This window comes from Lichenostomus cassidix, chromosome Z (genome assembly GCF_008360975.1).
Source record: "Lichenostomus cassidix isolate B80296 chromosome Z, HeHo_3.0, whole genome shotgun sequence".
Lineage (NCBI taxonomy): Eukaryota > Metazoa > Chordata > Aves > Passeriformes > Meliphagidae > Lichenostomus > Lichenostomus cassidix.
The window spans coordinates 9,661,596-9,684,342 of record NC_139511.1 but is presented as its reverse complement, the minus strand read 5'-3'; positions in this window follow the sequence as shown (position 1 = coordinate 9,684,342).

The following is a 22,747-nucleotide window of genomic DNA, read 5'->3' as shown; positions in this document are numbered from 1 at the left end:
AATTCTTGAGGGTCTATAGAATCTTTAAGGTCCCTTCCAACACAAACAGTGCTATAATTCTGTAGGTCTTTTGTTTGAACTCAATCCTTTGATTTTTCTGAACAAAATCAGTCTGAAAGCTGTGCTGACAGAAATCTCAACACAATATAGAGTTGTATTATGAAACTAATATAATTTCAAAGTCTCCCTGACAGTTGCTTCAGAATTCTCTGACCACCAAAATTATTATTGGGTTGGACACCTGACTGTCCTGACTAGTCATAGTTTAAAAATATTGACTCTCAAAAGCTGCAAAAGGAAAATTGTTAAAATGTATCAATCAGACTATCAGTTAATGGCCGTTATATTTTTTGAGAATGATGTTCATTTGTTCAAAACTTAATGCTTTTTTCATTTTGCTTTTTGAAGGGTGTGTGTGTCTGTGTAGTAAGTACATCACTACAGCAAACATTTTGTTTCAGCATAGGGCACTTACCTGGTTTTATATTTGAGGAAAATGAATGTAATACTTCACTTTCAGAACAAGTTAGAACTATGCTTGCTAAAAATAGTAGGAGACAAACTGAAATCAACAAGAAAGAAAGTAGGCTTTATATAAGAATGTGAAAAATAAATATATTTGCCCTAAAACCCAAGCTATTCCTATGCCTCCCCACCCTCACAGTAAAGAATTTCTTCCTAACATCTAATCTAAACCTACTCTCTGTCATTTTGAAGCCATTCTCTCTTGTTCTGTCACACATGCTCTTGTAAATAGTCTCTCCCTATATTACATGTGGGCTCCCTTCAGGTACTGGAAGGCCACACTTAGGTCACCCCAAAGCCTTCCTTCCTTTCCCCAGGCTGAGCAATCCCAATTCTCTCAGGCTTTCCTCACAGCAGAGGTGCTCCATCCCTCTGATCACCCCTGTGCCTCCTCTGGGCTCTCTCCAAGTCCTTCCTGTGCTGGGACCCCAGAGCTAAGGCAGCTCTGCAGGTTGGGTCTCACCAGAGCAGGGCAGAGGGGCAGAATCACCTCCCTACCCTGCTGCCCACAGGGCTTTGGGTGCAGCCCAGGACACACTTGGCTTTCTGGGTGGGCAGTGCCCATGGCTGGCTCATGTCCAGTCTAAAGGTCGGCCAGTGAGCCCTGCTAGTTTCTATGCAGACTGTCTCACTGAGCAAGGGGAATCCTGTCTGATGCCTGGATTCCTGGTGCAGTGTAGCCATTCCATTGTCAAAAAGTCCAAAATCTTGGTGGTGACAACAGCTGTGGAGCCATTTTTAATAAGTTCCTATCTTCCTGGTGATTTCCCTATCTGAGGTCCAACAGAAGCAGCAGACCTCCCTATAGGTTGTGCCTATTTGTCATATTAGGGTCTCTGCTCCTCTTAGAAGAGAATCATCTACAACTATAATCCATCTTCTCTACCACTTGGAAGCAGATTTGATACAGAGGATTGACTTTTCTGATTGTGGTGACACCTCTGGTATAGCTGTACCTTCATCATCTTTTCAATGCTCTTCCACATACAAAGCCTCCTACATATTGCGCAGAGGCATCCGGTGGGATGGGAAAAGAAGGATTTTGTTTGCCACCCCAGGCATGGATGACCCTCCATTTGCTCCTTTCTCCACAAATGGTACCTATTTCCTTGCTGGGGGATGGATGGAGGATCCCCTTGTTCTTGAATTTTTTTTTTGGTGGCTACTCCTGGCTGTTCCTGGAACCTCTAGGTTCCATCAGTCTGTCTCCCTTTCTAAACCTCTAATACTCCTTAACCTTTCTTACATCATCCCATAGCTCTGCTACCAGACAGAGCTGGTCATTCACCTGGAACCTCTGACAAAGCTGCTGTCTTTGCTGCAGTCTAGTGAAAGGCATAGGCACCACTTAAGCCTGAAACCTGGACAGCTGCTTTTTTTTTTTTTTGGGGGAGAACTCTGCCTAGACCTCTCTGAGACAGAGAAAAATTTTAAAAAAACCTGCATTTTTCAGTTTCAAGTCCTAACATGTGAAAGAAAGAGTCCAGAGTATAGAGGAAGAGCAGGACCTTGTGGTTTTCCTCACATACAGTTATTTCAGGGTATCTGATTTAGTGAAACCACAGCAATGGGAAAAAAAAAATCAAGTAAAATCGCAGAAGTCCAAAATAACATAGACACAGATCTATGACACAGTAGGTGCATGTTCACCACTGACTTTTTCCTACAATTAAAAAAATATTGTGTTTGGAAGGCCCCGTCACTTAAAGTGCCATTAATAAAAATTTAAAAGTTCCAGCATGGAGATATGGATGCCTGAAGATATTTGTTTCAAATATATTTAATTATTTTACCTTGATCCCTTGATGTAATCTTTACCTGTTCTAACTTGAGGGAAACTAAAGTACTTTAAAGCAATTTTTCTGTTTCTTCTGATAAGCAGAGTAAAACATTCAGCACTACACAGATGAACTGTCCCCTTCAACTTTGTCTCCTAAAGCTCAAAAGCACCAATTCACAAGCAAATTGCAAGAAAAAATAAATAATTTTGTTATAATTCTCAAAGATATTACATTTGTTTAGGCTGTTGTGTCTACTTCAAAATATCAGCGGATTCAGACAGGTTTTATTTATTGAAAAGATGTACTAATGCATAGAAGCAAGATAATAATATCCCAAACCTACACAGTATTATTCTATTTACGATTTGGCCATGTGTTTGGATTTTTAAAAAATTCACCAAGTTATACAATTCAAACAATTGTAAAAAACTGTGAAAAATCCCTTTGATTTATTCAAAAGAAAAAAATAACAACAAATAATTGGACATGCAATTAATTGGAGACTACCAGTTGTCATTAAACCAGTTCAAATTATCTGAGCAGATACAAATAGTGGATTAAATAATTAGCTGATAAGAAAAATACAGAAATGTTTTCAGGATACCTACTTCCTGAGAATAGTCTGCTCCTGTGATTATGGTCATTTAGCACCAAGCAAATTAATTTCCTAACATATACCTGAGGTTGTGAATGCAGACGCCTTGAAAATTAGGATTTGTTCTCATAATTTCCTTTAAAATAACTTAGTTGGTGAAATACACTGTCCACATGTAACCTAAAGGTTATAGTCATGACGTTAATCCTTGTGAATGCCTAATTTAGACGTCCTTTATGTTTCTCATTCTTCACCCTAAAGCACTGGCAGAAATGCTCTGGTTTTTGCAAATAGATCAGGTGCTTTGTGCACATTGAACAGAACACCTGTAAGCCAGGCTGTGTCAAATCGGAGGTTTTGCAGAGAATCACATTAATTCTCCTGAGGGAAAGGGGGGATAAACAACAATGAAGAAATATAGTGCTATCCCTCTGAAATCCATTTAAGAAGTAATCCTCTGAAATTAGAGCATGCCGTCTGATTTATCAGCTTTCATAGCAGTAAACTGTTAACTGTGGAAAACACATTTTCAGGGAGATTAATCCTAAAGTAAACTATGTTTTAAGTTATTCTTTTGTTATCATCACCATATGTGCACAGTCTTCATACATACAGATCTCAACTGAAAAACAGTGATTGAACATGAGCCAAGTAGCTGTAAAGCAATGCAATTTCATTGCATTTATATGAACAATTGTCTATATTAGAAAAAAATATCAGTAATACCTATCTCTGAGTATTCTTTTCAATACAAATCCATAGTTTCAGCAATAAGGAGATGCTCTCATGAGTTTGTTTTGAAGTCTGTTTCACAGAGTTTTGGAGCGTTTGCATGGTGGAAATGGGTGCAAGATGCTCTGCATATTGAAAGGGCTCTGGATTATTTAATTGGTAAGTCTAAGGGTCACTAGTGATGTTTCAGAAGGATATTTTAAAAAGTAAGTATTTCTCATTAAACATCAGTAAAATCTTGATATGACTTTTGAGTGTGGACTGACAAGTCTCACAGTTGAAGGCTGCTGGGAAAGATGATGTGGACATAAACAAGCAGCTGTAGTACTATTGCATTCACTGCCTGTTCGTTAGACGCAGAAAAGCAAAATATTTGGGCCAGACAGCAATTTCCCCCTTTCATTTTCCTAAGCATCCCTTAACGTTATGAAAGCCTGATTAATCAGAAGCTGTGCTACTTGACATTGTGTGGTTGTGACCAGTCACCTGGTCATGTTCATGAGGGAATTGTTTCCCTGCAAAACCATAGCAGCTAATGCATTTTGTTATTTGTTTGATTGACTAGTTGCAAGAGGAGCCAGAGCTTGGTTGAACACCAGGGTTTATCAGTAAGAAATAAAAGATAGTGAGCTGCTTTGACCTTGGAGATAAAAGACTGGAAAAGAATACTACCCAGGCATGTGTGATACCCAGGCTTTCAGTGGTGGAGTTACACTTATGGGGGAAATGGATGAGGAGGTGGATAGAATTTTGCAGAAATATAAATGTCCCTTCCAATGGGGAAGATAAATCACCTTGCCCCCTTTATACAAAGTGTGAGGAGGCTGGGGATATTTCAGTGATGTCCTATTCCCAGAAAATATGATGATGTTTTTATATGACTGCTGGAACCAAGTAAAAATAATGCACAAGAATGTGAAGGAAAGAACTTTCTGTCCTTTGCCTGTGGTGAAGCTAGCAGCAGTTCAAATGACCACATAAATTCTTACCCGTGTCACCGTTATTTGTCTGCCCACCTGGTTCAGAGTATTTCAGCCCATGAATGGCCACTCTTAAAACATTTTATGTATTCAAATAACACAGTTACTAGCAACAGCAGCTAGTATTCCAAAGTAAACTTTGAGCACAAGTTTTAGACGTTCTGCTCATAAAGAGAAAAAGAATTTTTTATCAGAAATTTTTATGGAAAGCTAGCTTAATGTTAATTTCTTTTATAAAACAATATCAGCTGTGAAGGATATCCAAATCTGAAAGATAAACCCACCCCCACTCCCCTCCCCCCAAATATTAGAATAACTCCTGACTACTTCTTACCTCGCTCTTGGAAAAGTTTGACATGTAGTTAAGCTGATCCATCTTCGTGTGTTTTGTGACTATACAGCTTTCCTGCTCTTTTGTATCAGCATATTTGTTTAGCATGACTCACAACCACTTTGCTCTTTCAGACCTAGGTGCAGAGCACTCAGCACTGCCAGTAAAATACAGCTTTGAAACTGAATTGCTTTATTTAATTTTGCTTCTGTGGTGTTTCCTGGCATATTTTCAGTTGTATTACCATTTCTGGTTTCTACCTATTTGTACAAATTAGTCTCAATGCAAATTTAATAGTAAAATGAATTTTAGGAATTTAAAACCAGAAAAATTTAAAAGAACAAAAATATCCCACTCAGTTATTTAGTAGAAATTTCAGTACTATTACAAAAACATAATATCTAAAGTTTTTGTCCCACAAAGAAAAAAAAAAGATGTTGAGAATAGAAAAAAACATTTAATATCTTTCACAATCATTGCTAAATTTAGAACTCCTAAACTAAACATGTAGTACACCTAGAACACAAGGAAATCTTTATGGCTGGAATTCTCAGGAATCTGGAGCTAGGTATCATAGCCTACCTGATGTCAGATGAAAAACAAACAAACAAACAAATGAACAAACCCAAGAATCACTGGATAGTGCAAATTAAAACCATTGAATCTTAAGTGCCTTTAAAGCATAGGTACTGTCCGGATCCTGTGGGCTAGCAGAGGAATACCCTGGGAAGTTCAAAGTGATGGTATACAGGTAACATATTGTGTCAGATGTTAACCAGAGCACAGTTTCTGCTCCAGTTCATAAAACCTGACAGTACCCTTTGAAAAACTTCTCTGTTGCTCAGATGTACAGGATGAGGTGGAATTTTACCTCACCAGTTCTTGGGAGAATCATTGTGAATTTTCCTCTGGCATTGTGTGCTAGGTCTGGGGTCCTGTAAGGCAAAGACTAGATGGAAACAGAATCTAAAAACATCAAGACTATTTTTTCTCTTTTTCTCAGTAGAGATGATCTCTAAATAATCCCATTATCATCATCCTGAGGGCAGTCTTTTACTTGTGACTGAATTTTGGAGAGCAGTTTGAAATGCTTGTTATATTTATTTGTGATTAGTTGAAGACAACATACCCTTAGCTTTTTGATGCTGAGAAATTGACAGTCAGAACAACACCAGCAATTAAATCAGAATGATTCTATCTGCAAATAATTTAGAAAGTTTTCTTTGTATGCCTTAAGAGATTATGAAATGTTATTTAACTTCTCAAGTTGGCATATGGTTGAAATCAAAGTAGAATTTTAATATCTGGTGATTCCTTCTGGATATTAAAAAAGTCTTTTTCTTCCTCCATCTACAGCAAAGGATAGTGTTTACCCAGTGTTAAACAAAGAGAAAAGAGAATTTTAATCTAGTGGTTGAAATAAAACTTGAAAGCCTTGCAGAAATTTCAGTAATTTTGAGAGGAAATCAAGGTAGCCTGCAGATGAGGATAGCACCGAAATTTCGGCATGGTCATGCAGTAAACCATGAACAGAAGAAAAGCGATTTGTTTTTTTTTTCCTTTGCTGTCTGATCCAAACTGGCTATGTTTGAAGATGGCATCGTTTGTATTTTTCCAAGAAAGATGGAAATTATCCACTTCTCAGAATTTTAGTGTATGATCTGTGAGAGCGAGATACCTTTCAGTAGCTGGCAATGGGTGATGGTGGAACAACAATAATCCCTCGCAGTTGGGAAATTATCATGGTTTACTAACGTAAAACCAGCAGCAATACAGATATGTAAAATATTTGAAACTTTTGAATTTTTCTTTATGACTCAAAGGAACAGAGTTAATTAGTATTTTAACCCTAAACTTGAACAGTTTTTCAGAAAATAAGCATGATCCGAAATGGACATTTTGTGTTAATTTGTCTTAAATATAAATATCATCAATAACACTCTAGCATATGATGGGGTTTGCTTGTGTATTGAGCAGATTTATGAGAGGTTTTGCTTATTCTCTTTTGTGATCCTGACTTTCATTTAACTTGCCAACAAAGATTTTCTTTAAGCTGTACATGAGGTGTTTCCAAATATACAAGGAAAAAGAAAAAAAAAAAACCTTTGAATGATTTACAATAAAAGAAGGAGGAAGAAGAACAAAAAATAGCTGCAGTAGTGTAAGTAGAGTGGGTGAATATATGACATGAGTGATTTGCAAGTTTGTCAGTGATAGTTTCAGTACAATAAGAACAGATATTGTAGTATGTTAGTGTAGTTCTCCAAAAGCTTTATTTTGTGAAATGTAGAGACATTACATACTTTGTCAATTCAGCTGTCATTGCGCTAGTACACATAAAATACCCCATGTGCCCAGACAGATTTTTTTTTAAAGCAAAACAGCAAAATTATAGGTCTGCCTTGCTTGTTTACCTACTTCCCATCAAATGTATTAAAAATAATTTCTGGTGACTATCCAAGTCTCATTCAGGAATATATGCATAAAATACAAAGACTTTTTCCCTTTTAGCAAGTATCTAATTTTGTTCCTAGAACCCAACCTTTCCCTTCCCTTCCCTTCCCTTCCCTTCCCTTCCCTTCCCTTCCCTTCCCTTCCCTTCCCTTCCCTTCCCCTTCCCTTCCTTCCCTTCCCTTCCTTCCCTTCCTTCCCTTCCCTTACCTTCCCTGAAACTTCCACTTCCCTGAAACTTCCTGAAACTTCCCTGAAACTTCCTGAAACTTCCCTGAAACTTCCCTGAAACTTCCCTTCCTGAAACTTCCTTCCTTCCCTTCCTTCCTTCCTTCCTTCCTTCACTTCCCTTCACTTCCTTCCTTCCTTCCTTCCCTTCCCTTCCTTCCTTCCCTTCCCTTCCCTTCCCTTCCCTTCCCTAAACTTCCCTAAACTTCCCTAAACTTCCCTAAACTTCCCTTCCCTTCCCTTCCCTTCCCTTCCCTTCCCTTCCCTGAGCTTCCCTGAGCTTCCCTGAGCTTCCCTGAGCTTCCCTTCCCTGAGCTTCCCTTCCCTGAGCTTCCCTTCCCTGAAACTTCCCTGAACTTCCCTGAAGCTTCCCTGAAACTTCCTTCCCTGAGCTTCCCTTACCTTCCCTGGAAACTTCCTTCCTTCCCTTACCTTCCCTTCCCTTCCCTTCCTCCTTCCTCCCTTCCTTCCCTTCCCTTCCCTTCCCTTCCCTTCCCTTCCTTCCCTTCCCCCTTCCCTTCCCCCTTCCCTTCCCCCTTCCCTTCCCCCTTCCCTTCCCTTCCCTTCCCTTCCCTGAAACTTCCCTTCCCTGAAACTTCCCTTCCCTGAAACTTCCCTGAAACTTCCCTGAAACTTCCCTGAAACTTCCCTGAAACTTCCCTGAAACTTCCCTTCCCTGAAACTTCCCTTCCCTGAAACTTCCCTGAAACTTCCCTGAAACTTCCCTGAAACTTCCCTGAAACTTCCCTGAAACTTCCCTTCCCTGAAACTTCCCTGAAACTTCCCTGAAACTTCCCTTCCCTGAAACTTCCCTTCCCTGAAACTTCCCTTCCCTGAAACTTCCCTGAAACTTCCCTGAAACTTCCCTTCCCTGAAACTTCCCTTCCCCGAAACTTCCCTGAAACTTCCATGAAACCTCCCTTGCCTGAAACTTCCCTTCCCTGAAACTTCCCTGAAACTTCCCTGAAACTTCCCTTCCCTGAAACTTCCCTGAAGCTTCCCTGAAACCTCCCTTCCCTTCATAATTCTTATTATGATGTTAAAGATCTTTTGCAATATTTGTCTTCTAAAAAGGTTATTTTCTTCCCAAGTCATTCTATAGTCCTTCTTCCTCATAATGTGTTGCTATATAACCAAGTGTAATGTTCAGTTTCTTTCAGTATTACTATAAATAGATTTCAAATTAAAATTCCACTCCTACCGGCATATCTGGCAATACTGAATTACCTTCAGGTATAACAATCATCTAATCTGAATACCAGCATAAACAATACCTTCATACACTAATATATTTTGTAGCTCAGAACTGTACAGTAATCTGCCTAAATGTAACATCAGATGTAGGCAATTTCATTGACAAATAAATCTTTCTTTTTCCCAGATTTCTAAACACTGGTTTTTTTCAAGTAATTATACCCTCATATCTGCTAAATTTATTTTCTAACAATAAATATATTTCTCTTCACCCATTAATGAATCCTGTTTGCCAGTTATGCTATATGAAAACTAACTACAGAAATCTTACAAATATCTCAGACATGTATAATTCATGACAATTGAAGAACTAGTGTTCAAGAACACTATTCTCAATTTTGAATAATGGCCAATTTTATTTGTATAGTATTCTTTTCAGTAACAACATCTAACTGAGACATTTGTTAGTAAAGTTGTGTAGTGTTAAACTAACTGGGAGAGCCTGATGGAGTTCTACTTGAATTTTTCATTAAATTAACGTTATGGACTTTTAATGGATGTCTTAATTAGATGCTGTTATTAAAAGGGATGATGAACAAATAGAAATCAGGCCCTATGTGCGCAGAATGCCTCATTAGAATTCACTGCAGGACATAGATAAAATGCCTCAGTCTACCTAACAAACATCAGAAAAAAGTCTTTGCTAAACAAAAACATGCAAACAGAGTAAAACAACATGGTTTTGAGCTTTTATTTTTAAAGTGAACTTACAATATTAGTTCAAATTTGCCTCTTATTCACATTGGCATAATTTTGTGAAATTTACCAGGATCATCCCATAGGTGAAATTGCTTCCTATTAATCATTTGAGGTGTGAATCGGCTGCACCACTCAGCTTGATGTAATCTGCAAACTTGCTAAGGGTGCTCTCAATCATGCTGTCCGCCCTGTTCATAGAGATATTAAGTAACACTGGTGCCAGTAAAGACCCTTGAGAGACCCTTGAGAGACACCACTCATTACTGGTTTACACTTGGACACTGAGCAATTGACTGTAACTCTTTGGACGCAGACATACAGCCAATGCCCTGTTAATCTAACAGTTCATCCATCAAACCCATATTTCTGCAATTTAGAAGTAAAAATGTTATGGGGGATGGTACAAAAGCCTTACAGAAGTACAGGCAGAAGATATTGGTAGCTCTTCCCTTTTACCCTCATGGAGTCAATAATTAATCTACACTGCCAGCAAACCAGCCTTACCAAGTAATGTGTATGTAAAAGATTAATTTGTTCTTTCAATCAAACATTTACAAGGTCAAAATAATTTCTCACCTCTCAGACATGTAAATTCTCCCTAGTAGTGTAATAAATAAAATTAAACAAGAGGGGAAAAAAGGGAGCCACTAAGCATATCTTTAGCACTTTGCCATACAACTTCTATTATTTCAATGAAACAATTAGTACAAATGATATTTTTAATATAGCTTACCACAAATTAAAAAAAAATAACACTCCAGGCTCAAATCAGTAAAATACCAAAAAAGCTTTCTCAGTAACAGACATATGATGAGCCCAAATTAAGTCAGTAGCTTCACTGTTTCTTTTCAATGTAATGATCGCTGCAATGTAAAAGCACTATTGTGGAACACAGGCACTTGTTTTATTCTGTGCATATTTCCTTCTCTGCATTTGCCTACATTACTCTTTCTAAAAGATTTACTTTTTCTAAACCTCTACTAGACTATGCAAAAAGGGCTCTTGAAAAAGCTCACTAGCTGCTTTAAAGAAAACCAGCTTCTATTGTGGTGTCTTTTTTGCATAATAGTTCAATTTTAATATAAATAAAAATGAATACAATGAAAATGGGCTGTTTCTCAAAAGAGAAAGCTGTGGATTGTCACTCTTTAAGTTTTTCCTGTTCTTTAAAATTGCTTTTGTTTTCAGAGCCTTCCACTGAGATAAAGATGGGATGTCAGCCAAAAGGAATTTAACTTAATATTTTCCATCAGGGAATAGGCCTGAGTTTTGATCTCTTTCATAATCACTTGAATATGTAAACCAATGATTTCCATCTTTAACGGTTTGGCAAGAAAGATTAGGCAGACTCATTTAAGGACTATTATCCTTTGAAGCATGCACAGTAATTCCAAAACATTAAATTTCCAAGCTGATTATGTTCTTCCAGTGTAATACTTTGTTTCTTCTTTTTATAATTAAACATTTTAAACATGATAGACAATTGTAAAACAATATAAAACTTACAGAAATAAGAAGGCAACCATTCTATTCTTGAGGTTTCAATTAAGAGTATTTGAGTTTTTATAGATGTTATGTGGATGGTAGTTGAGGAATGTTAAAAGAATATAGCTCATTTTATATTTTCCATATAAATTAGTACTACTGCCTCCATCACTAATCAGTCAATACGCATAAAGTGATCAACCTGAATAATCACAATACTAATTTTAAAGCAAATTAAGTAAAAATTAGTTACCTTAAAAACACAGTTTTAAAAATTATGCATATAATCTTTTGCAGGAATTCACTTCCAAAACCTCAGCTTTATGTTTAAAAAAGATACTGGACTAATTCTTACACTCAATTTAATAGCAAAATTCAGAAAATTTTGCTAATTTTGCTAATATGCCAAAATGAGCATATTCTCCATAAGTATACTGCCTAGAATCCTAATCAGTCCAGTTTTCAAAAATAACTACAAACCCCTTGAGAAAACATTGGTGGTTTTTTTTTAATGAAAATAATGTTTCCTGATTGTGTGGCTTTCACGGCAGAATTTTGCTATCAGGGGAGTGTGCAGACGCTGGAGTCTGTGAGAAGACATTGGATGCTGCCCCAAAGTCATACGAAGGCATTTTCAGTCAGCTTCTAAACCATCCCTTCAGTGCTCAAAGCTGAGCCATCCGTGATGCTGGTGATGCCTCAGTGAAAATATATTTAAAAATGGTAAAGATTGCTACACATCAGCTACAAGAGAGGAACAGACATCAAGGCCAGAGAAGAGAGAAGGAAAAGAAGTGTCCCAGGTTCCAGAGCAGCGATTCCATGGAGAAGACCATGATGGAACAGGTTGTCCCTGGCAGTCCATGGAGGAACATATGGGAGCAGATACAGAACATTGGGTCTGGCTAAGACGGAGTTTATTACCCCACAGCAGCCCTTGGCATGCTGTGCTGTGTGTGGGTACCTGGAAAGGCATTAATAACACACCTGTGATTTGCCTGCTGCAAAGCAGGGTTAGCACAGCACCAGCACCATCCCTCCAGCATTCCCCCTCACCAGCAGCCTGGGGATGGGCAAGATCTTGGGTGAGAATGCAGACAGAACAGCTGACCCAAACTGCCCAAAGGGATATTCCATATCATTTGGTATATGCTCAGCAATAAAAGCTGAGGGAAAGGAAAAGGATGGGACCATTGCTTTTGCTTTACTTAAAACTACTTTTATCAAGACACACCATGGGGTTTTTTCCATCTTATTTTGCCTTCCTGTCCTTCGGAGGAATGGAGGTATACAAGAGATTTTTGAGCACCTGGCATCCAGTCAGGGCCAGCTCTCCAGATATCCATACTGCAGCCAGTGCAGGACCCCACACCAAAGCAGATGAATAGACCTTAAAGGACACTGCAGTCTGTGGACAGCCCATGGCAGAAAAGGCTCCTGTAAAGTACTGTGTAGTGTGGAGTGGAGTCCATGCAGGAGCTGTTGCCCAAAGGGGGAGCAGCTCCATGCTGAAGCAGTCTGTTCCTGTGAAGTCTGTGTGCCACTGAAAACACTCACACTGGAACAATGTTTGAGAGCTGCAGCCCATGGAGAGGAACCACACTGGAGCAGTTTGTGAAGGTCTGCATCCTGTGAAAGCCACCCCATGCTGGAAGAGGGGAAGGGTGCTAGGAGGAGGGTGTGACAGGGATGATGACTGATCACAACCCTCATTTCCCATTGCTCTGCACTGCTTGTTGGGAAAGAGGTAGAAGGATCAGGACTGTAGCTGTACATGGAAAGAAAGGACAGGTAGGGAAAAGGTGGTTTTACTTTTATAGTTGTTCCTCACTCTCCTACTCTGTTGTTAAATTAAGAAAATATTTCCCAACTTGTGTCTGTTTTGCCCATGGCAGTAACGGATGAGTAATCTCTCTGTCCTTATTTTGACACACAAGATCCCCCATGTTTTCTGCCCCGGTCATGTTGAAGAGGATGAGTGACAGAGCAGCTTGGTGAGCACCTGTCAGAAGGCCAAAGTTAAACTCCCCACGCTGGTTCAAACGAAAAAATGCTCTTCCAATAAGCACCCTGAATGACCTGCAAAAACACTTGCTTGTCTTCCACAGCAGTTAAGATTCACAAAAATCTAGACAATAAGAAAAATTTTAGGTCAAAAAAAAGTTGCATTTTTAGTAAATGTGAGTCCACTTGGAATTTTTTAATTCCCATGCCAATAGATTATGGGACTCTGCTCAAGGTGTCCACAAACTACAGTGCTGTTATTAATTCCTGAGCTACCACAAAACTCATATTCTACAGTACTTCACTGTGGGTGAGGGTTGTTTTTTGATAATTCCTTATTTCCTATCGTCTTAGACATGAATTTAAAATGCAGTGAACTATTCATTCTTTCTGAGGTATTTCTAGGCTCCCTTATCCTTACAGAATAGTGTTTCACACCATCTGACAAAAGGATAAGCTCTGTTTCTTCATCTTTATGCAACAAGACCCTTACATAAGTGTTCAAGTATTCATATATTGTGCTTAAACTTAAGCATACACGGTTTCTCAGACATGAAGAATTGTTTCTTCAGCAGCCATCACCTCCAGACAAGAGCAATAAAAGAAAACTTCTCTGGTAACAGAGTCTGAATGATTTATATACCTATATTAATACAGTGTATATATATATGTGTGTGTGTGTGTGTGTGTGTGTGTATATATATACATACCCCATCAATTGTATTGAAACCCATAATTTTGAGGCTGTTTCTATACATAGTGGGGTAGTAACGCAGATTTTTCCATTCATGTCTGAGTGAAGGGTAGCACCCACTGAAGCATGTGGCAACGAGGAAAATTAAAAATTTGCAAATTGGAAGACATTTGCAGAGCACAATAATGCACAGTTTATTAGTCCTGCATTATAAGCATGCAAATCCTTGCACACTGACTTCTTGGACATGGGTAAGCTATCTCCTGCAGTGCTATTCCACCACATCTCTGCACACACAAACCTGTTTGTCTATCCCTACCCAGGAACCCAAATTCATCCCAGGAACTTGTTTCCCTGGATTCAGTTTTACTGTGGAACTTTTTACTTGAACTACTTCCTTGAAAAACCTGAAATGGCAGCTAATTAAATCAATGTGTTTTGCTGTATTTATGATTTCTGACACAACATGCATCATCTGACTGAGAACCACACCCAGTAAGCTTTAATGCATTAGAAGAGGGCTCTACTAGATTTCATGGTTGTTCTACGGGAATATGTCAAGTATACATATTTTTGTCTAGACCTGAGCAGAAAACAGAAAGCCCTATAAAACTTACAGAAGACACAAAAGTCTTTGCAAGAAAATATCAGCAAGGTTTTTGAAGTTTTTGTAGATTATATTAAATGATATAGATTTCTAATTCTCTAGTAGTAACATATTTTGTTTTTCATTTTTGTCCAGACATTATTTTGTGAATATATTATCTCTCATAGTAACCTTGCCCCGATGAACATAGCAGGATTTCACCCTTGAGGCTTTTTTTTGTGTGTGGTTGTTTGGATGTTTGGTTGGTTAGTTTGGGGGATGTGTGGGTGTTGTGTGTGCATTTTTTGGTTTGTTTTTTTTTTGTTGTTGTTGTTGGGTTTTTTGTGGTTTGGTTTGTTTTTTTTGTTTTGGGGGTTTTCTTGTGGTTTTATTTTTTTGGTTTGGTTTGGTTTGGTTTCTTCTTTTGAAACTATTCCTTTTAAAAATGATTCAACAGATATTACCTAATTAAAATGTTTCAATTCTAATAGAAAGAAAGCGGTACTTCTGTAGCTATTGGCAAGAGAACTGACCTGCATATGAAGAGGTCCAAGCTTTTTAATTTCCCTCACCTCTTGTACTGGCTACACTTTGGGGGTAGCTATCTATCACTTAGATTTTACCAAAAATGCTGCTTTGAAAAAACTTTCCTATCAAAGATGCTATACTGTGATTATTCAATTGAAAAAATGCCAATATAGCTCTGATAAGACTAGTTTTCTGAATCCCATGGCAATTATTTTGAAACAAAAGGGTTTTCATATTGAAAAACCATCATTTGTTGTTCCGCATACAATGACAACAACAACAGCAAAAGTGCTATTATTTTACTTACACATGGATTAGTCATTTTCTGTAATGCACTGCTACCTGTTGTTCATTTACCACGACAACTGAGAAAGATAAGATGTCAGTTTTATAGCAAATAAGATATGGGCAGCAATTTATAACCAAGAAAATTACCACATAATGAATATGTATAACATAATAGTTCAAAACAACCTCTCACAATGTATGTGTCATTTATTCCTCAAAGGAGGCAAAAAGCTGTGGTTCAGACCATAGAATCTATTTCGTTTAGGTCTATATTTAAGGCATTATGATCACTCAGTTCAAATGCAGAGCAGGGGGTTGTGCATGTATATATTTGGATAGTTTCACCTACTATGCTCTGAGTCTTCTAGGAACAGGCTAATTTATCAGGCAATATAAAAACTATCTAATCTGTGTATAGTCACTTCTTGTGCATCTTTTTCTTATTCATCATAAGTAAATCTTAGTTTAACAGGTAAAAATATGACTGATTCCTAAATATGAAGGTATTTTTTTAATGGTGTAAAGTGAGGAAAAGACAAATTTTAGCTTACATTTGAAAATGTTTAACCTCGCATAGAGGAAAAGTAAGTACATACTCTTTTTTTATCCCAATATGCTGTTTTTTCCAAAGCTGTAATTCTACAATTAATGACTACTACATTTCATTTATAGGCAATAACCTAGAAATAGAGGTTGCTTTTCTGCAAACAAAAATTGTTTTGCCACTGGTTCTTACGTAAGGTTAACAAGATGGGTGAACTGCACAGATGAGAGAATAAGATTTTTCAAATCTCAGAGTATCTGGTGATTTGATCTAGTGAGATCTCTCAAAGTTTCCCCTTCTGTAATTTACATTCTTTTAATTTCAAAGATGATTGAACCAGTAAAACAATGTGTTCTTACAAGATACGAAAAAGACGCTTTTGGTAATTCAGGTCGAAATATTACTTAAAGGAGAACTGGGATGTGTAACTAAATATGCTGCTAAATAAATATGATCCATATGAAAAATTTACTGCATTTTTTTCATTACAATATTGCATTTCATCTGCCTTCTTTCCATTTTAGTAACAAATTCTTCAAGTACCTTCATTTGTTTTATAATCTGAACATCTTCTAGTATCTCTTTGCCTATGGAAGTGAAAATTTCTCTTCCACTCCTCAGTGACATGTGGTTAAAATGGCATTTGTCGTGGACCTAAACTTTCCTAACCTCAGCAGACTTCTGCATTTCGATTTTTAAATTGCATATTTTCACCTCTTCTTATTGAAGCTAATATAGGAAAAGAGAATAACAAATCTGGGGAAGATTTTACAGATTGTTCCATAGTCAAGGACCCTGATTTCCTCCAATCTATGCTTGTGCCCATGGCTAAAATATCTGCATTACAGACATTGACACTCCATTTTCCTTTCCAGAATAGAGGCTATTCAGGATTCTTCTTGCCTTGTGGAGGAGTCTAATCCTTTCAAGTAACATTAGAAAGGAGGAATGGTAATTACACAGATAATTTATACACCTTAATTACATGCCTAAAAAATGAGGTAGATCCAAGCTCTGCTTGGAGATCCAAGGTCTGCTACACCATACCTCAATGTTGACAAATAAGTACTTGCAAAATTTCTTGGAGAAAATTTTGGGCCACATTTGAGTTATCAGGTAATCAGATTCATTTTTATCTATATTTCCCATTATGAAAATTCTTCCTTATATTAATATAAGAATAATGGGCATTTTCTTCAATCAATTAATATTTTCCATTCTTACGTTGACCTAGAGAAGCAATAGATTATTTAATATGAGAGTTATAAGGACTCTGTATTGGCTGGTCTTCACAATATGAATTCTATTCATCATATTATTGCCCTTATACAATGGTTTTTAAAGAACCATGAGACCATAGATTATTTTCTTAATGATATATTGTAGCAACGTGGTTCTGCAGTTTTCCATGAGGCTTTTCCTTTGTCCTCCTGCTGTGTATGTTATTGGCTGTTTTGAAATATGCACCCTGCCTTATTAAAAGTCTATTGGTGTGTTCCCCCACCTTTCTTCCCCTCAGACCTTCCGGGACTGGCTCTCCAGAGCCAATCCCTCCGCCCTTCCCTTTCTTTATAAACCCATGCCGGTGTGAGCCTGGGTGTCACTGTATCTGGGCTTCCAGCGCCCCTGCCTCTTCCCCCTCTTTCCTCTCCCCTTCGCCTCTCCTGCAACGCCCCCGAAGACCCGAATAAACCTCCCTGGGAGACCAGAGACACTGTCCAGTATGTTCTTTTACCTCACCCATGTTTCCTGCCGAGCTTCTGTCGCCCCAGCTTCACGTCATTCTGCGTGCTCCTGCGTGCCCGCGGTGCCCTGGCTCCAACCGGCCCAAACTGTGTAGAGGTTTGCTAGCGGCGACCCTTTTTCGTGGGGTTTTGGGGGTCCTGCCACCTTCCCCGGAGCGAGAAACCTCAATATATTATCCTGTACAGTTCATTCTTACTACCCACTACCCTAAATAGATTCATCTGTAAATCAGAACATATAGAAAATATAAAATGGCACTTCTCAAGCTTAGCAAAATATAATACATGGTAGCAAACTGAAATCTAATAGCGAATGAAAGATAAAATTCTAATTCTTCCATAGAAATGTCGTGAATTCTGATAGATCCGAAAAATCTGAATTCTGAAATCTCAAAAATTAAGAGGCGTTTTCTGCATCCTTCAAAAACGTAAATATGACTGTATCACATACTTTCAAAAAGTCTGTAAAATACATCAGTGCTGAAATACAGCAGCTGACTCAAAAGTATGAGATGTAAATCCAATGTTAGAGAAGTATTTCCAGGACAGAGTATTCTTTGGGCCTGAGTTGGACAGAACTTGTTTATCTGAATCTATGTGAGATTTCCAAGCCACAAATGATGACCATAATACCTAAATAAGAGGATTCACAACAATTTTTCAAATAAGAAGAATTAAAAATAAAAGCAGGAACAACTGAAGTTGTACACAGATTTTCTCTCACAAAAGTTTTTTGAATTTCAATATGTTAAGAAAGCCAGTAATGAAAATTTAAGGTAGAAAAGAAGAAAAAATATCTTAAGATAAAAAGAATATCTTAAAACAAATAGGAACAATCAAATTCATTTATACAGTAATATTTTAGATATCCAACATCCATTTTGCAAATTTTCATTTTTCCTCTGAACTTTGCTATAAGCCTCTTCATTTAATTTGAACTTATGTAGACCAAAAAAATTCTAGATGGTATGTTGTGATAAAAGCTGTAGTTTCCCCACCCATTTCTTCCTTAATGTGTTTACCAGGGAAAATGTTGTGATAAAAGCTGTAGTTTCCCCACTCATTTCTTCCTTAATGTGTAGCCTTCTGGCATTGTTCTGCCCTTCCCCACCCCATGTGGTCCTGGCCACTCCCTCGGGTTTTCCCTATTGGTTCCTGTACCCTAACTCTGCCCATGTACTGCCCCTCTGCCCAGAGACCATTGGCTATGTACTTTCCCTGCCCCCTCTGTTTCCGTAGAAAACTCTTGACTCTCCCCCATGTTGTTGTCTATGCACATGCCTCTACGCACCAGGGACATCTATGCACGTGGTCTATGCACATGCGCTCTATGCGTGGTCTATGCACATGTGCTCTAGGCACCACGTGTTTCCATGCGCCAGGGATGTCTGTGCACATGTGTCTGTGCATGTGAGGTCTTCACCCATGAGGCATCTCTGCCTCTGGGAGGTCTTTGGCCTCTGGTGCAGCCATGTGAATAAAATTGTCCATGGACACTCTGCACAGACCCTCCTGGCCTCCTTTACCATCGCTGGTTGCAAAGAGCAGGCAAAACCAGAGCCAGCCTTATGGCTCCCCAGCTGGTGAGAGCACAGTGTCCAGCCCTGGGATGGAGGGTTTGGTGTATTGCAGAGCTGAACTGGACTGGGCAGAGACACTCTCGGGTTAGGTCTGCCATATCATCATCCTTCAAACTGTAACAATGTAATTTCTACTCAAAATCCACTTAGTTGTTCAGATATGGGGTGTTATTTTATTCAGACTTGGACTAGCTGTAAAGTGGGGTTTACAAAAAGCCCTCTCTGTTTAATTGAATGTTTATTTAATTATAAATATAATTGGAAAACTTAGATTCATCTACACATTCAATTGATTTCTCAGATCCTTGATTGATATAGTTTGAAAGTTCACTAATAGTTGATGAATTAAAAAAAAAAAATCCAAACACTGAATGCATATGAGCAAAGGTCTGGAATTGCAGATGGTCTATGGAAACAAGTTTATGAATTTTATAGGACCCAATGTTTGTAAAAAATCAGTTTCAAGTAATTGTATTCACACAGACATAAAACCGGTATCTATTTCCCTGCTTTGGTGTTTGGTTTTTTTTTAATTTTTTTTTATTATTATTCTTTCTCCTGAGATTGGAAACTTCATTAAACACCTGTGTGTATGATTCTTTTCAGGCTTGATACCCCTGGTAAGTGCATTTTCTTTGGTGCCTTTTTAGACCAGGGCAGTACATCATGCAGTATTTATCAGCCACTAATCAGATGCTCACATGATAATGAGGTGCCCTTTCTCACACAAGTGTTACACCAGCTTCAAGGAGCCACCATAGTCAGAAGGGAAGGAACTGGGCTCAGAGCAAAGGCCAGTTTGTGGGACAGAGCAAAACCAGGAAGCCACCACCTCCTGATCCCTATTTGTCAGTCAAACTCCTGTCACAATTAAGTGTAGACCACGTTTCCTTCCTCAAAGGCTTAGATAGCCCATTTATTCACATTGCATTCAGGTCTTCTCCATTTCTCCAGTGCTATTTTTCTCTTAACACTCTAGAAAGGGGAACAACATTAATGAAATTGAAAACTAGGGGCTTGTAGAATTGGGATTCTCACCTCAGGATAATCTAAAGATAGGATGTTTTTCTGAGAAGTTACATGATTCCCAACCTATTGGGTCAATGGCAATTGACAAGTTCTTTTAACAATATTTTAATTCCCTTTCTTATCAAATAAATACCATGAATAATTTACATTTTGTCTCCTGTTTGTCTCTTGTTGCCTAAAGACTGATTTCTTGAGTTTTTTTACTTTAGCTTTACTTTACATTGCATAGCTGCCTCTATCACTACAAGGAATATAAGATGTATAGTAATAGGTATCATATTTCAGAGAAAGAGAAACATTAATGAATATTTTTGAGGAAAGATGCCAGAAAGGCCTATGACAACATTCTACAAAATCAGAATAATTTTACAAAAGAATTTCATATTATTCCTTTGCCCTTAACAGCATTTCTGCTCTTACTGGAAGAAAATTTTACAGCATATTTTGAAACCGGTAGAAATTTTTTAAACGGTGAGTTTTTTTAAAGTATTAGTAAACAGGTAGTAAAACCTAGTTTCATGCATTTTTCACATTTTCTTTATTCCTAAATTTCTTTAAAGTGATTTGCAGATGAGGGAATTTTGTCTTTTTTCCATTTATTGTTTTTACGATAGTTTTTATAACCCTAAAATGACGATCAGGTGGAGAAGTTACTGTACATTTGTGATACATATAAGGGTCGGTGGAGGATACATTACACAAACTGAAGGCTTGGAAGTGGACTGCTTTTCATAAAACCCCGTTATAAACTGAATAGATTATTTCTACTTTTAAGTCTAAGATGTGTTTCATAACTATTTAACAATGATGCATTATGGACTTTGGTTCTTTTTCCCTCAAACAGCTTTTCAATCTCTCTCTGCACTGCAAATATTACAGCCCTGAGCCCATACCAATTACAAAAAAGTGGAATAACCTTCTTTTTCTCTTACGTGCTGCTTTTATATAAAGAGTCTTTCCAAGTGGACTGATGCCAGCATTTCTACCCTGAGGACTTCTACAGCACATTCACAGATGTCGGGCAGAGACTGCAAATTTATGCAGTAACCTGCTCACCAGTTTGAGGCCACATTCACCACAATGTCCAGCTACTGAGTGACAAACTTACATCACCACCAGGGTCCCTTATTAATGTTAGATATCAAGGAGTCCCTCCAAAAGTTGGAAACACCAGCATAATATCTGGGACTTCTTTAAACTGTGTGACAAGAGAAAACAAAAATAAAAAACCAAAAAGTGAAAAATGCACACCCACTTATCCTTTGGTGAGAACTCTTATATTCAGCTTCACTATACAGGATAAGATTTACATATACTCTCAGCAGCTACCCCAAGCTGAAATGTCCTTATCAGCTAGTAGCAGATGTACCTCCAGCAAGCTCTCAGCTGCACAGGAGGCATGTGAGAGAAAAATCAGAGAAGCCCGTGACACAGGGCTCTACTTCTCCACAGAAGAGGAGATGCTTCTGTGAATCAGTAGGCAACTTCTCTCCTGACATTAATGGGAGTGTAAACTAGAATTTTACCCTAAAGTCATATGTCTTTTAACAGTTGTCTCACATGTGAATCCTCACTTAGGAACCACCTTCTTCAAGATGGGTATCAGTTACCAAGAGGAAGCCAAATCTCTCTTTCCCCATAACCCAGAAACTATTTTGCTGGCATGTTTCCTTCCTGCTTATCCCTGCCAGCAGAAAAAACTGCACTGTGAGGATGGCTGGACATGAACACATGGCCACAAATGGTGAAAAACCTGTGCTAGAGATGGCCAGCTGGCAAATACTTGCAAGGATCTCCCTTCAAATTTTTCTGCTCCAGGTTCTTTTAGTTTCCTCTAAATCTTGTTTCTATTAGCACTCCTGCATGAGGTAAAGTACTACACCAGTCTGCAAGAGTTAATGTCTCCTTTTCAGGGAACAATCTAAACAAAAACTTCACTCCTGAGCTAGGAGAGCTGCTTCTGAGTTAGAAGAAGGTGACATAATGCTTCTAAGTGCACTAAAACACACCCCAGGGAGTATGGAGTGGGGGTGGGGATGGGGTTTACATGAGCTAAAATTTAACATTCTTGAGATAATTAAAACCCACATTCTGCTGTCAGAAATTTGCATTATGATCCCATTTGACTCTAACCAGATCCCTCTGGTTAAATGAGAATTACACCATTAGCTTAGGATTAGGTCCATTGACTTCAGAGAATGTAAGTCCCTGACATATGACAGCATGAAGAAGCAAAGCTTACAAAACACCAATAAACACAAAACTAAATATAAATTAATATTTCCATAATCTTTCTAATATGTAAATTTCAACTGCACAAATAGTAAACTATGTTTTTTCTGTATATTAAATGGTCCTGGTGGTATAGGGTTCATCTGCATTTGAACCTTTGAGAGGGGAGAGTGCTGATTTGTAATAAAGAAACATATGTTCTGAAATGACTGTGTGAGTCATATGATACAAATACATAAATTTTAATTCATAAAACCAGTTTTAAATATCTTCAGTTTAGTGTGTGACATTTCATGTGTGATAATGGAATTGATGTTCATTCTAAAACTATTCACTCAAAACTACTTGCATTTTCATTTATAACTTACACTGAGCAAAAATCATTTAAGCTCATCAACCAGCTCAGTAAAACCCTCTTTGGATCCTTTATTTTTTAATGACACACCCATTAATTAA